The following is a 15,236-nucleotide window of genomic DNA, read 5'->3' on the forward strand; positions in this document are numbered from 1 at the left end:
CCCCCCCGTGAGCTGAGGTGTGCACAGAGTGCGAATAAGTAGCTTTGTCAGCTAAGAACTGCGTCGTGGTTACATGTGGAAACGCTTCAAGTTACACAAGTGTGTGACAAGACGCTCGCTTCATAAATATAACGGGTTAGCTTTTGTGAGGCCTAACCAGTTAAAGCTGGAATTGATCGGCATTTTATGCTAACTCAGCCCTTCAGGGCCCTTCTCATACCGCCTCGGGTCGAACGGGCCACGGTAGGGTTGACGGAGGGTACCGCCTGTTACACCGTTAGGCCGTGGGCTGTTTCCGGCGTCCGCCAGTGCAGGGTTGTCGGTCAGCAGCGGGCGCGGAGATCCTCCGGGTCTCCCTGCTGTAATGGGGCCTGTGCTGGGCTGAAAGACAGGAGGTACAGACGTTATTTAACCGATGCGCGAGCAGTCGCACCACTGCCCCACCCAGGCCAGCTTACTGGTGTCCTTGGCCGGCTTGCTTTGTCAGTACGCTGCCTGAAGTTACTGTGTGACCAACAGTCACAAACCAGCCGCTTTACTATTGTCCGCGTTAAGGAGCACCTTCTGTAACGGGCAGGCTGTTCCAGAACGGAGGGGTTTCGGCTAACTGTCCTGAACTGTTTCTCTTACTCATCCTTGGAATAAAACAGAAGTGATTTACAGGATTAATAAAGCACTAACAAATCAGTTACAGCGACAAACCAACCTGTACGCATTTTGTGGCACATCATAAAGCATTTTCTTCTAAAGTTCTCAAGATAATGATGTCGAAAGTGCCTTGAGTTGTGTAGAAATGGTATTTTTTTCAAACGGGGAGACAGCAGGACAGCATTTAATGGACACAACTTTCAACCAGCGAGTGACTGATACGTACTCGTAACTGCACAGTAATGGCCTCGCTGGGAAAGGTCGAGAGGGAAATTTCCTAGAAACGGGTTACTTCACACAGTGAAATTTCTAGTGTCTTTCTGCAGTGCTAGAAATCCTTGCCAGTCTGTGGAAGGACTCGGGTTCAGTGAATACTCCTACGCATTCTTCTTGTTCGCACTGAACATCAAATACAGAAGCTATTATACAGGGAAGCTACTATTTAATGATAAACTACCAGATTCTGTCGGTAGCAAATACTTCAGTGAGAGCTGTTAAGAGAGTAAATTTTTGCTGGAGAGACCTGTCTTGATCTTATTTTTCCTGACTCTTCCAACTCATGGGACTATTCCTAAACATTGTTAACACGCTAGTAATCTATCGCAGCGTACAAAGTTATTTCTGGAAGATTGCAAGTCAGTTCTAAATCCATTGTAGTCTTAATAGCCACAGAGTGATTTTTGCAACTGGAGAATTTTGCAAAGGATGTTAAAAATGCTAAGCGTTTGGAGAGGTTTCAGGATGCAATACATAGTTGTGGAAGATGGTGACCCTTAAATAGACACCGGCAATTCAGCAGATACCCATCTCATTAGGCTAACTGTAGCCTCTCATCAGTTTTTTCTGTAAAAGAAATGTTAACTACTGTAAGCAAAGCAAAATGCCATCTCCAAGAAGGGAGCATGCCAATACACGGTGCAGATTAGGAGCTAGAACTCGACAGTTCTTGCTCATACAAACTTCAGTTTATTTTAACAGGAGTTTTGTTCAAGTAAGCTTCTGTACTTGAGTGATATCAAGGGCTGAACTACTTATAAACCTGACTTTTAAAAGGAATAATAAAATTATAAATAATAAAGCCAGACTTTATGAAAACAAAATGCTCATTTGTAACTGCAGAGGAAAAAGTTGCACATGCTAAACTTGAGAATTCTTTACGTTGGTGATGTTGCATCTTGAGAATATTGTGTCCATTTTTATGACCAAGAATTTAATACTATGAAATTCAGTATCTTTTCCCCTATATGTTGATAGTATCTGTCTAATAATTGAAATCAAAGAAAACATTCTTTCAGTTGAGTCTGTCCAGTCCCAGGTACTACCAAGATGATCATTAAGGACCGTAATGGACATCTACAAAAGAATATAAAAACCTGTGGGAACCCGTGGTGAGATTACTTAGTTCGTATGTATCTTTCAGGGGCTGTTTGCTCACGACTCTGCTACATGCAACTGATGCCTGAAATGGGCCTTGTGATTAAATACTTCATATAGATTTTGGCAGAGCAGTCTCCTTGGCATGACTGAGAAAGACTTGAAATTGCTCTCGGAATCGTGTATGAAAGCGCTCTGATGTTCCACTGAATTTGTTTGCAGGACAAGGCATTACGATTTTGTATTTTCAGACCCATGTTTGCCAGCAGGGAGGTGTGAGTTGTCCCCTTTAAGCAGCCTCATAAAATAGCCAGCATTTTGACTGAAAAGCATAAATGTCAGGAAATAGCTCACAACCAAAAGTCGCTTTATCTCCAGCATTAGGTCCAGATCATTCATGCGCTCCATAATAGCTGCCAAAACCCCAGATTGTCAAACCCACTCAGGCTTGGACAATTACGGTTTTAACTTTCTGTAAGAAAAGTACAGGTATTGTGTCACACTTAGAAAAGCAAACACCATCCTGGTTCAAAGCCCTAATCCCAGAGATCAACTAGACCACTCTGCGGTACAAAATGTCACTAAATTCTAAACTGGAAGGGGTTTGGTGACAATGGCAGCGATTCAAGCTGCGCTTCTGAATGAAATGAATGCAAGTCAGAAGTGTCCTTTGTAATGGATCACCACAACCAAATTTTGCTGTGGTAAGATTGCAGATGACTGATGCAGTGACGAGTAAGTGGGGAAAGTTCCGTATTTAACGGCTGCGCTTCCTTGCGATAGGCAGGATACGAGCTCTGGTTGCTTACCCTGCTTCGTGTATCACAACGCTTCACAGTTTTCCTATTACAACCGAGGCACGTTTACTATTTCATACACTTAAGAAAAATGTATTTGGTAGTGTATTTTCTCCCCATCATATTCTGAAATATAGCTAACACTACAATAATACTGCACCAGTTCCTTGATCTGAAATTAAAAGTTTTGATGTGTGTGAAACACTGGTATTCGCATGCAGTATTAATGAAAACCATTTGAAGATCTTGCTCTTTTCTTGAGCTGGAAAAACAAGTTCCCATTCCCTTTGTCACTCTGGCAGTTGCACTGGCAGAAGGCTGACGTTACCGACGTTTTCCAGACATACCTCTTCCATGGCTTTCATTATACAATTCTTACTGTCTATCCCATTTATAAACACTCTCACCATCAGCAGTCAATTCAGTACGCGAGGCTGTTAGTGCTCGGCTGTATTTTCTGTACGTACTCCTTAAAAAAGCTTTGTTGGATAGCAAAGCTCTCTTTTCAGTGCTTCCAGAATCAGCTCTTTAATGCCTTCAAGTCATTATACATCTCTGTATGAAAAGGTCACCTCAAATTGTACTTTTAGTAAGCAAATACCCTTCTTTTTAGAAAGCAAGCACAGCAATATCTCAGTGTAGGATAGTACCGACTCCTCTAGTTTTTGCTCATACTTTAATGGGAGTTTTGTTCAAGTAATTTTCATCCTCCCAGGTTTCTGATTAGTATCAAAAGGAGACACTAATGGGGAAATGCCACCACTACACAACGTGTCACATCCTGAAAACATGGTGTTAGTCGCAAATGAGTTTACGTGATGATACGTTTACTAGGGCAGGACAGAGCTCAAACTATATCATGAATTAGCATTCAGTCTCTTTCTCCCTTCAGAGAAACGTAGGTGGAACAAAAATATTTCCTCTTCAATACTGAAAGTGTGGTTTTATTGAAATAACCAGCATCCTTTACCAGTTTTTTCTCCTCTGAATGGCATTAGCGGTTCCACTGCTGATGTTGAGTCCCAACAGCTGCTTCCCACTGCTTCAGCAAGCTGGTTTCCCACTCCAAAACCTTTCACCTTCATAACTGATGTAGTCCCAAATTCCTTGTCAGAGCTGAGGTCTGGACTCATCACTTGTCCCAGGGCAGAGGGAAGGACAGGAATGCAGCAAACAGCATTTAAGACCACCGAGCTCTATGCTATCTTAAAGCTACCTGCCTCAATCAAGGTAGCTGCACTGTCAAACTACGCTCTGTACAACTGATTTCTCAACTTCTGTCAAAGCTGTTGAAGCTGGCTGGAACAGATGCCATCTGAGGTCAGTTACTCCCATTCTCGAGCTGCTACTCATGTTGTACTGGAACAGCTCTTCGTATGGCCAGGATGAGGGCTATAGGGGAACAATGCAGCTGAATTTCTGATTTCTGCACTGTGAACCATAAATGGAACTGAAAAATCACAGAAGAGCCATGCTAATATTGCAGAGGAGGCGGTGAGGTTGCGAGAACAAGTGGCCAGGGCTGATGAAGCCAATGCTGGGTACCCCCAGAATGCCTGCTGGAATCATAGCTTAGTTTTAGCTAGACATGCAGCAGTTTTCTAAGTTCAGTGCATTTGTTCTCCATCCACTGACAAACACTGACGTCGTATTTGTTAGTATCATGCAATTTGGTTCAACCCAAAATAAAACACAGATCACTGTAAGACAACCAAATGCCTGTATTTGTTTCTATACTTCATCAGTCAACCAGGAGAGTCTTTTTTTTTTATCATTTAGTATTTAGGGCTCTTCCTCCTTCAATTTGAAGAAAAATCAGATTATAGAAATAGCCAGCAAATCCCTTTTCCCTAATCCCCCGTGTTCTGGTGAAAATGGCTGTCAAGTTGCATATGAAATGCAAATAAAAATTTTTACAGATTATCATTTTCTATCCTGAGACTAATACCTATCATCCCCTAAGAAGAGACGAAATAGCAGTAACCATATCGACTTTCAGAGAAAAGTTGCAGGTATATATATTTTTATTCAGAAATAAGGTTGAACCGATTCATGCCTTCTGTGTGGAAAAACCACAAGAGGGGGCTAGATTTCCATGAGGTTCTCCACGTGAAGCCCTGTTGCTTGTTATTCCATCAGAGGGAGAGGACTCTTACCGTCTCACAAGCAAGCTCACCTCGAAGCATCCACATCTCAAAGCATCGCCATATGAAAGAGGACAAGATCCCTACTCCGATCCTGCGTCCCAGCAGCGACCACTCTCAAAGGGCTGCCCACTCCTAAATCCAGAGCATATCTTTCTGCAGAAATAAAACGTTCCCCTGCTTCCATGTTAAAATGTGATCTAGGCACAAATTCCTTGCTGGGAACAAATCGGAAAGATACATTCAGGCCCTTGTTTTCAGAACTTCAAAAATATTAACGAAAACTCAACATAAAAGCAATGAGACATCCCCAAATAAAAAAAATAAAGGTCCCTTTTATGTCCTGTAGTTAAGCCTGGTTAACTTGGCAGAAACTTAACCCTACAAAAACGGCCGGACTTACTGCTGGACCAGTTTACTGATATTACTGGCTGCTCAGCTGCATGACTTCAGCAGCAGAAAAATGGAGGCGACAGGAACCTATGGCCACAGACAGCCCTTTTGACAACAGCCTGATCTTAGACCAGTTTAAATCATTTCTGAAAGTACAGCCTAAGTGGCCCTGCACATATGCACCATAGTATTTTACACCACAGGACAGTGCTACCCCTCCAACATGCTAGTGATCTATACCCACCTTCTGCTAGTGAAAGGATAAAAGGGACTGTAATTGGCAATCTGATCTCTGACACAGGTAACCTACAATGAAAATTAAACATAAACATAAACAAAAATCCATTGCTTCTGCCAGTGCCTTCCCAAAAGGACTGAAAAAACCCAGAAGTTTTCAAATAACAATCTTCTAGCATCTTTGTTTGCTCACCTTCAACATTTGCCTTCATCACAAGGACAAGTGAAATATAGGCAACAGGAATCCTGTGAGACTCTAAAGATTCAGAACACCTGGTTGCCTGGCCAGAAAGTTTCCAAACCACTTTTTTATACCAGGAATTTAAATCACATGTAAACCTACGGAATGGAAATAAAGGACAGAGAAGTCAATTGCTCACACGACAACACCAAACCCAGACCCGTACAATTCGGTTCTATGTACTATTGCTCACGTACATGTCTTATTGCTGAAATGACATGCAGTGAGTGCAAACCACAACATAGACATTTGTCTCAGACAGCTTTTCTTGTCTTTTGAGGGAAAAAAGATGACACAAAAGGCAGAGTGTATCATGAGAATTATTCATTCTCAGCTGCCATATCCTGTTTCCTATATCATAAAAAAGGGGAGATACACTTTCTTCCTTCTTATGACTAAAAACAATAAGGTACTAACTCTTTTCCACAGATTTATATGCAGATTCAGAATTTGTTTTCCAATATCGATTGCATAAAAGGATTCTTCCTGGAGTTTCTTAATATATATTATTTTTCTACTGCTTAAATCTTTCATATATATGTATGCATGCACAACTGTTGTACCAAGGCTGTCATCAAAAAGTGCTGCTGTTCTCTAGCATGGTAATACAGGGAGCTAAAAAAAAAGGGGATGTTTCTTAACAATACTATTGCAAATCTATTTCCTGTTTCAAAATTATGCTCATTTCCTTCTCAGACACATTTAAAACAGTCTGGCTCCAAAAATCATTTCTAAGCTCTACAATAACATACAAACTTTTGAAAGCCATCTGAGATTTGTTTGTGGGAAGGAGGTCTCCATGCTGGTGTTTCCACTTACTCAATAAAGCAGTCAAATTACTAAGTCATCAACTTCATCTACCGGGTTGCATAAACTACTTCAACACTGGACAACTGTAGTGAGTGTGGTTTGGTCACGTTTTGCTGAGAGTCAACGAGCCCCTCCGTAAGGGTGACGGCAAATGGAGAGAACAACAGCACACCCTTCTCTCACACGGCTGTGGATCTCTGACAACTTCTTGTCATCTACAATGACTGGCTGCATTTTGGATAGGTACCTGCCCTACAGAAAAGGCTAAGTTTAGAAGTCAGTCACACGCGTTTCCTTTGCTTGGTTTTTACACGCTAACACGTTTGCTCTGCTCGCTCTCTACACGAAGAGTTGCATACACAAGTTACAGGACTTTGCTGTCTATCGCAGTAAGTTTGCATCAAGAAACCTAGAAGGGGTAAAAATTACATTTAATGAACTCACAAATATTTATTCATGCAAATTTAGGTGTCAAGAACCTGCTAGGACAAATATATAATAAATTCCTAAAAATCAACAGATGGGCAATTTTTAACAAATCGTTTAAAAAATGTAGCTTTAAAAGTGTATATGGTAAGTATGTAGCTACTAGGAAGAGGGAACTTTTGAATAACTGATAGATAACATAGCGGGACTTCAAAAGCCTTTTGAAAATCTAATGAGGCAGAAAGTTGAAATTATTTCAGTGAATGAGTAGTGCCAATGGTCTTACATTATCCATGCTATAAAAGCATTCAGAGCATCTTATTGATTAGGTTTGTAATCATAGCTGAAAAATGCAGCTATTTTCTCTCCTTTGTATGATCTTTTTGTTCTTTCTAATCACAAAGCTAAAATCATATTCAACTTTGTTTAGTATGAGGCTGACCGCATCCATTATTAAAAAGCAGGCCAAACCATTTTGCCTTTTCATTTGAACCTTCTCATCTGAATCTTCTCTATCCAGTCAAAAAAGAGCTGGTGCTACCAAGGTGACTTTTTTAACAATATTTCTGAAGCAGTCAGCTTGAACGCACTGTTTAATAATTGTTTTTAAAGAAACATCGGCATTTTTTTCTATTCATAAGCATCTGATTCCTGCACCAAAGGACTGTCTTAAGCTAAAATAAACACCACTCACAATTGGTGGAATATGTTGGATTACATGTGTTGTCTATGCATTCCACTCCCTATACGTGATGCCTCACATACTCAAGAACAATCTTTTAGACTTCAATTTCCAGAAGTCCACATCTATGATGAAGGAGCTTTTCTTTCCTTTGCAGATACTTGTCACCACATATGCAATTCTACAACATAACTCTCAGTGACCTGATTTAAATAAAGCATGTACCGTGTCTGGGGTAAAGGCAGACTGAGATTTCAAGACAGAAGAACCTGAGAAAAATCCAGAGTGCAAGCTTCTACTATAGTATACTCTTGTAGACATGTGCGTTAACTGTCAGATAAGAGTGTCTGGTACTTTAACTATGGAAACAGTGAAGTGCGCCTAGGATAGCATTCATGGAATGTGATTTAGTAAGCCCTTAACAGAAGGTGATGCATATTTCAAAAAGATGTAAAGTAGTCTTTGGTTGAAGAGAGAATGGCCTCTTCGTCTTGACCATGGAATTGACTTTTCTCGGAGAAGCTCTGAAAGGCAGAGTTACAGTCAGAAACTATATATGAAAGAGAGGTATAGAAGATGATAAATCTTCCATCAGATTCTACCCTGGATCTCCCATACTACCCACGGAGGGAATGACACACCCCAGAGAACCCCTTTTTAAATTTACAGGATATTCTGACCGAACGTCACAGGATCAGTAAGCAAATTCATTTACTATTCCACTCACACTTGACGTCACTCTTAACAAGTAAAAAATGAAAAATTTGTGATAAGATCTCCAGGAACCTGTGGCCATCTGACTGTGAAATAATAGCATGGTATATGAACTGCTAATTGATGATACTGCTCCACTGCTGCTAAAGCACACTCATTTTTAGCTAATTGAAGCTAAGGACATCGAGGAGAGATTGAGTTTTTGTCACCTAGCATTTATTGTCTCTCCCTTCCGCAAATAACCCCCACACCTTGAAAAAAAAAACCCAAACCCCACCAGCTTCCTCCCCCCACCCCTCCAAAAAAAAAAATTCAAACCCAGACATTATCTTTGCTTCAGAACATTTAGTTTAATTTAGGGTATGTTAAAAATGTGCATTTCATAGAATGATCTGGCGCTAGCCCTGGAACAAACATTTGGTTTTCAGATCCCTTTTATTTTATTCTTCTGCCATAAAATGTCCTAAGAGGCTTCAAGCTGCACACCTCCAGAGTACTGTTGCCTCGTATGCAAAACTGGCCAAATACCTTCCTTATCAAGCATGTGATACATCTACTGCAGTTGTGAAACATACTGTCTAACACTGTCTGCACTAACGAGGCTCTGACACTGTTTCTATAATTTGAATGCAAATAATTATTTTTCTTATCAGCTTTCCCCCCCCACCTGACAACATACAAAATGTAAAAATTAAATGTACACACAGTCACACACAGCTGGCCATCTCACTGCCTCAGCATTAGCACACTGGCTACCCTTAAGGTTAGGTCTTCCACCTGCTGCCCGGGGTGTTTTGTTTTAACGTACTCCAATCGCCATAGCGAAATGATACGCCATATTATACAGGTGCACTTGTATTTATGTTTTGCAGCAGAGGTCTTAAACAGGTAGTGCATGGCCCTTAAGTGGCTCTTGGCTAGTGAATGATTTGATTTCAATTTAAAGTTAATTTCAATTAAACTAATTTCAATTTAAAAACTGACTCAAAATTTGCAACAAGGTGTGACTTCTTGTCACACCTTGTATGACTTGTTAGAACCATGAATTTTGACTTTCTGTTTGTGCAAATTGTGCAATTTCCTTGACTTCCACAGTTCAGGGAGTTTGATTATGGCTATACAAACAGTTCCATCTTGTCCGTGTCATTAGTGGGAGCAGCAGCTGCCACCGGGTGTTTGACTTAAGTGCAGCTACACGGTGGTGTACAGTTCATGGATGCAATATGACTATCCTGTTGTCTGGGAAACAGTCTCTTAAACTCTGCATAATATGACAGTTACCAGCCAGATAATGTGTTTTCTTGCAAGCATCACAAATGTGCATGTGATCAAGTAGGCAGATGATAATCACATGTTATCACCCACAACTCATGAGCAGGCACAGTAACAGCACAATTAAAGACAAAACCTCATATTTTAACATACTTTGAAACCGCTGATAATTTTGTGTTGTTTGGAAATAATCATGCTTCTCCCCTACATCTGATCCCTGTTTAATTCTAAAGACGACAACATTTCTTATAAAAACACACCATGCTATCAAACATTTGCTGAATGCAACTTTCTAATGTAAAACCTTGAAGAAGCAGTGATGACAGGTAGTGGTCATAACATATTACATGTTAGATCACAAACATAGAGTTATATATTCACTCACGGTCTTCAAACCTTGCTCCTGTATCCAAAATTTCTATAAAGCCCTTTGTTTCAGAAATCTTGTACTCGATCAGCTATATTTTGACGTGGTTTAAAGAAACTGCAATCTGGAAACAAAAGTTGAGAATTTTCATACACAAACTACTGCATGAAAGTGGCTACTTAGTCATCAGTGCTGACATCTTAACTATCACAGGGGTAATTATCAGATCAATTATAAATCAAACAGTCTTGAGACACTTCTAGCTTACGTCTGTCAGTGGCTGACCACAGAGCTGTGATGAAGGCAAACCATTAAATCATTTTTGTTCAAAGTTTTGTGGGCCAGAGAACAGGTAGATCCTGGATTTAAGTCTATTTATACTGTCCTTAGTACTGGGATTGCATCTGCCACCTCTTTGGGAGGGGGAGGATCCAGTCTCAGCAATCAAGAGCGCAAGACCTCACCTCTGGGACTACAGTCCTTGGGTCTGTAATAGTAGCAGCAACTTAAGGGTCAGTCCCAACCTTCTCAGCTGGGCTTAACAGCAGGAATTCCCAACTCCAAGCTGAGAAGACATTCTGGTGTTTGGGTGGAACTGACAATCCACAGAGAAACGGCTAGCCTGAAAGTCAAACATTGCACCAGAAAATGGCCCCTCTTCTGGGGATGAGGCACGCCGACAGTTTAAAAGTTTTGGTATCTTACCAGGCCAGTGGTAGCTTCCCGTTTGTAGCTTCACCGAAAATACATATCTTTTCCAAGTAGTCTTCTGGGGGTTTTTCATGAGTTTATTTCATCCAACCTAAGGGATAAACTATAAAAGAAAAACAAATTAAAAATATTAATCGAATAGGGGAGTTTAAGATGGAAACATAATGCAAGTGTCTTCTATGCAAATAAAGTAATAGAATACTCTTCATGTACAGTTGGGACAAAAGTATTTTCTTTCATGGTATTGTCTAATAAACATTTTAAGCTAATAAACAGATTCCATAAAATCTGCATTAATGTAAAAAGAATAGATTTCCATTTAGGAAAAATCAAAATCAAAATCAAAGGCAACGGATGGTGTGATCAAAATCAAGTGGCAGAGTCCAGCTAGATAAAATGCCTGAATCCGCACTGTGCTGTAACCACTATCTGACTTGCAGCACTTAAGGAAAAGGAAAGGAATATGTGGGAAAATTTATAATCTTGGAAGTCCTGCGAAAGAACTCCACTACATTCTCTAGAACTGTCCCGATCCAAAGCCAAACACGTTTAACAGGCTTGTACAAGCCTGGTACATACAGAATAAGAAAATGTGAGTAAAATTTATGCAACAACTTGAAGAGGATCTAAGAATTTAGTAAGTATTACAAGACCGTACGAGCCGTTAAAAATACATTCACAGAGCAGTACTTGCAGCATTGCACTTTGTGAAGAATAGCGAGTTAATGTCATCACAGCCTTAACTCCTACCTGGGCACGCGGTATACCTGCAAAATCATACACTTGCTTTTCTCCATACTGTTACATCTTACTCCGTACCAAGGATGGAAAGCGTTCAGTGCACACGGCAGTTCTTAGATATGAAATTTAGGCGTGGAAACGTGGACTCTTCTAGGCCTTCCCCCACCCCCATTATTGTTATTAATTTGTACAGCTTCATTAGTGATGATTATTTAGAGAGCGCTTTGGGAGAGAGAAGCTTTTTCATCATCATACTACCTACACTTAATGCGATGCTGAAACGAAGCTGTGTATTAAGCTGTCTGCAACTCAGTGTTTCAGCAAAAGCAATAATTAAAGGAATAAACAACATGTATAAAGGAAAAAAAAATGTTAAATTCAAAGCACTGAGAAAGCATCAAACTTACCATAGTATGATTAAGCCAACTTGGATTAATGCCATCCCCCTCTTCAGGATACATATATCCATTCTCTTACATGTGTATAGAGTCCAAAATGTAACAGCCACAAACTGAAGTTAAAAATATTTTTAAAAGGAATAAATATTTGCAAAAAGTAGTTTTAACAATGACTAGTCTTCTCACAAAACAACCACTTTAAATGTAATTTTTCATATCTAGTTCTTGCATAGCTTACATTAAAGCACTTTCTTACTAGCTGCCTCAATTTATTTTTTTCTCTAAACTTGAGTCATTTAAGAACTACTTCAAGTTGCTGCACAAGTAAATAATAATTATATCAGTTCTACTGCACTAAGTCAATAGGATACGCATTGTTTTTCCAGCAGGCTCATGACTAATGAGATGGCAGAAGTGGAGTTTGACCTTCTTGGTTAGTGTCAATGTATGGTTGTCATGCTCAGAAATAAGAATAGTTTTTATATACGCTTTCTACTGGTGACAAATTCCGAGCATACAGCAGCTCTCTGAAATACATAAAATACTGTAAATCAGTAATTATTCGAAATCAAGGTCTATAAAAAGGTAAGACGAAGAGTATAGGAGCTACAGCAGCTTTTCTTTTTCATCAAGATATGCATACTATGTATCTTCTAAGTAAGGGGCTCCCAAATGTGCAGTGGTATGAGTATCATAGGAACAGAAAAAACAAACACCGTCTGAACAGCTGAACACCCCCCGAGCATATGGACTCAAACAGGGACTGACGCTGCCAGATCCATTAGCAATGAAAGCAGCAGGCAAGGCGAGTTGTAAGTAAAACTACGATATTAATAAAAAAAACCTCCACAAAGCTTCGTTAAACACAGAACTTGGAGACAACCCAGTATCAGAAGCAACTAAAACTTATTTCATTTGGTTACTCCAAAATCAGGGTTTGTTCCTTTTATAAATGTGTATTTCAGTGTGTCATATGTATCTTAATCCTTGCTGATACACTTAAAATTAGAGGAGTACTTTCAAAACCATCTGAACACTCATAGAAGGGATCTGCACGGATTTAAACAAAAGTTAACTACAACTGCTTGTAAGAAAGACCCTTCCTGAAAAAAGTGATGGTAAATATTCTTTTTAGTTCAATAATTATTCATCTGATTATTTAAATAATTGTGAGGATCAAAAACATGAAAAAAATGTCTGCAGAATTAGGACTTTGGCAAACCTCAATGTTGAATCTCTTCTGTGCTCACTTAGAAAAGACTTCAAAAAATAATTCCTACCTCACCTACTTGTAGGCTTTTTTTTAAGGCCTATATTGAGAGTAGGGTATGTCTTCTGGTTTTTTTATTACTATATTTTGTTGTTGCCTCTTAGAGAATCTAGTCAGCACGGGCATGCATTCCAAAAACTGCAATACTAAAAAATAAATGCCAGAGAATCTGTTTTCTGAAAAACATGGCTATAAATGGGGAGAAGGGAACATCTGTTAGCCTTACTAAAACACTCACCGTTTTTGGAAGATGAACAAAATGGGATTATACCTGTCAGTTTTGTTAGTTAAATTGAGCACATCAATTTATTCTGTCTTTTCAGAAATAATATGAGAAAGCACTGGGAGCTCTGACAGTTCATAGAGACTACTTACTAAGCCAACGGGGAATACCAGCACTGCGAAAATGGAATCTTGCACAGGTAACAACCTGAATAACAAGCTCTTCCCTTTGGCAGTTGTGAATATAAGAACAAAATAAACTATGACACATATCCCAAACAACAAAGCTTGCAGAATCTGAACAGTTAAAGCAAATGTTACGAAAAAGATTTTTTTTTTCAGTACTTTATTTTTGCCGTATTGATTTTCTAAGGGAAAAATACAAAAGTACCTAGCAATTGCTTGTCCTGAAAATAACTGACATTCCTTTTCACTTGACTTAAATCTACTTAAACATTTTCCAGGTTTGGGCACATTTATTTACAAATATTAGAGGGGCTGTAAATATTTTGAAGGGAAAAAAATATCATTTTCTGTGTTGACATCTTAATCGGCCCGTTACATATCCCGAAAGCGGAATGCTGACAAGTTTCCCACTGACTGAGAGTTTTCCTGCGAGTTTAGTGTTGCCCTACGAGCTGCGCCAGCCCCGGCAGCTCCTCATTTCTGTGCCTGCGCTCTCAGGCTGCAGCCAGTCACGTCTGTGCCCAGAGCAGAGCCAGGTCTAGTTTGAAAACCTTTTTTGGGGGCGGAGATTCGATGGACTAATTTTTAACGTTCTTTAAGCTGAATTCAAGAACACGGTCTTCAGTAGTTTGGTTTAGGAAAGAAAAAGTGTCTAAAGAGTCAAATTCAAAGCTAAATTAGAAGGACATAACAAAAACATTACTCCATTTACATGATTATAAGAATATTGCTGAGGTATCGCTGCATCACTGGCCTTATGAGGGGAGATGAGCTGGGTTTCAAAACGGACATGTTTCTGAGTAGTTTTTGTTTTCCTGCTTCCCTGAAGCTCAGTGAAGGTACTTGAATTTTACTAATGAATTCATTATGTTTGGGTGTTTTCTTTATACATGTTAAAATGCTATCTGTAGTTCATCTCTTTTCAGATTTTCAGTGTTAGGAAAGGTGCCCCCGGGAAGCCGTAATAACTACTATTTTGTGTAGGAATAAAGAGGTAGGGTATAACCTTCTTGGTACAGATGATTTTGATTTAAAAAAAAAGATAAAGAGATTAAAGATAAAGATAAAAAGTGTGCATGTACTGTCTTAAATTGCAGTAACTAAATAGTATAATCAACATAAGTAGCCAGGAAACTATTTACATCTGACAAGTTAAGTGATGAATGACCACTAACTCAAATAAAAACTTGTAATTGGGGTTTGTGTGAATTGATTCTTGGATTTATTCAAGAAAATTGAGAAATACTTATGCCCACAGAACTCTAGTGAAATAAGTAAGTAGTAGTATCTCGCATGTTACAAATATGAAAATGTTGAGGAGATTTTCTCAAAGCTCTAGGATCAGCTAAGGACTCAATTCCCAGGAAAAAATTAGTGGGAGTTGAGCTTCCAACTCACATGTATCTTTTTCAAGTTCTATCTTAATGGCTTTTCCAAAACAAAAGAATGGTTCATCTGTGATTAAAATTTAAGAATTCACAGTTCCCAGTTCAGTCAACTAAGCCACGTTTTCTCACTGAACCTTCTTATGTTTTTTTCTTTCATTTCCTTGTGTCGTGGTTTAACCTCAGTCGGCAACTGAGCACCACCCAGCCGCTCGCTC

This window comes from Aptenodytes forsteri, unplaced genomic scaffold, assembly GCF_000699145.1.
Source record: "Aptenodytes forsteri isolate BGI_AS27 unplaced genomic scaffold, ASM69914v1 Scaffold112, whole genome shotgun sequence".
Taxonomy (NCBI): domain Eukaryota; kingdom Metazoa; phylum Chordata; class Aves; order Sphenisciformes; family Spheniscidae; genus Aptenodytes; species Aptenodytes forsteri.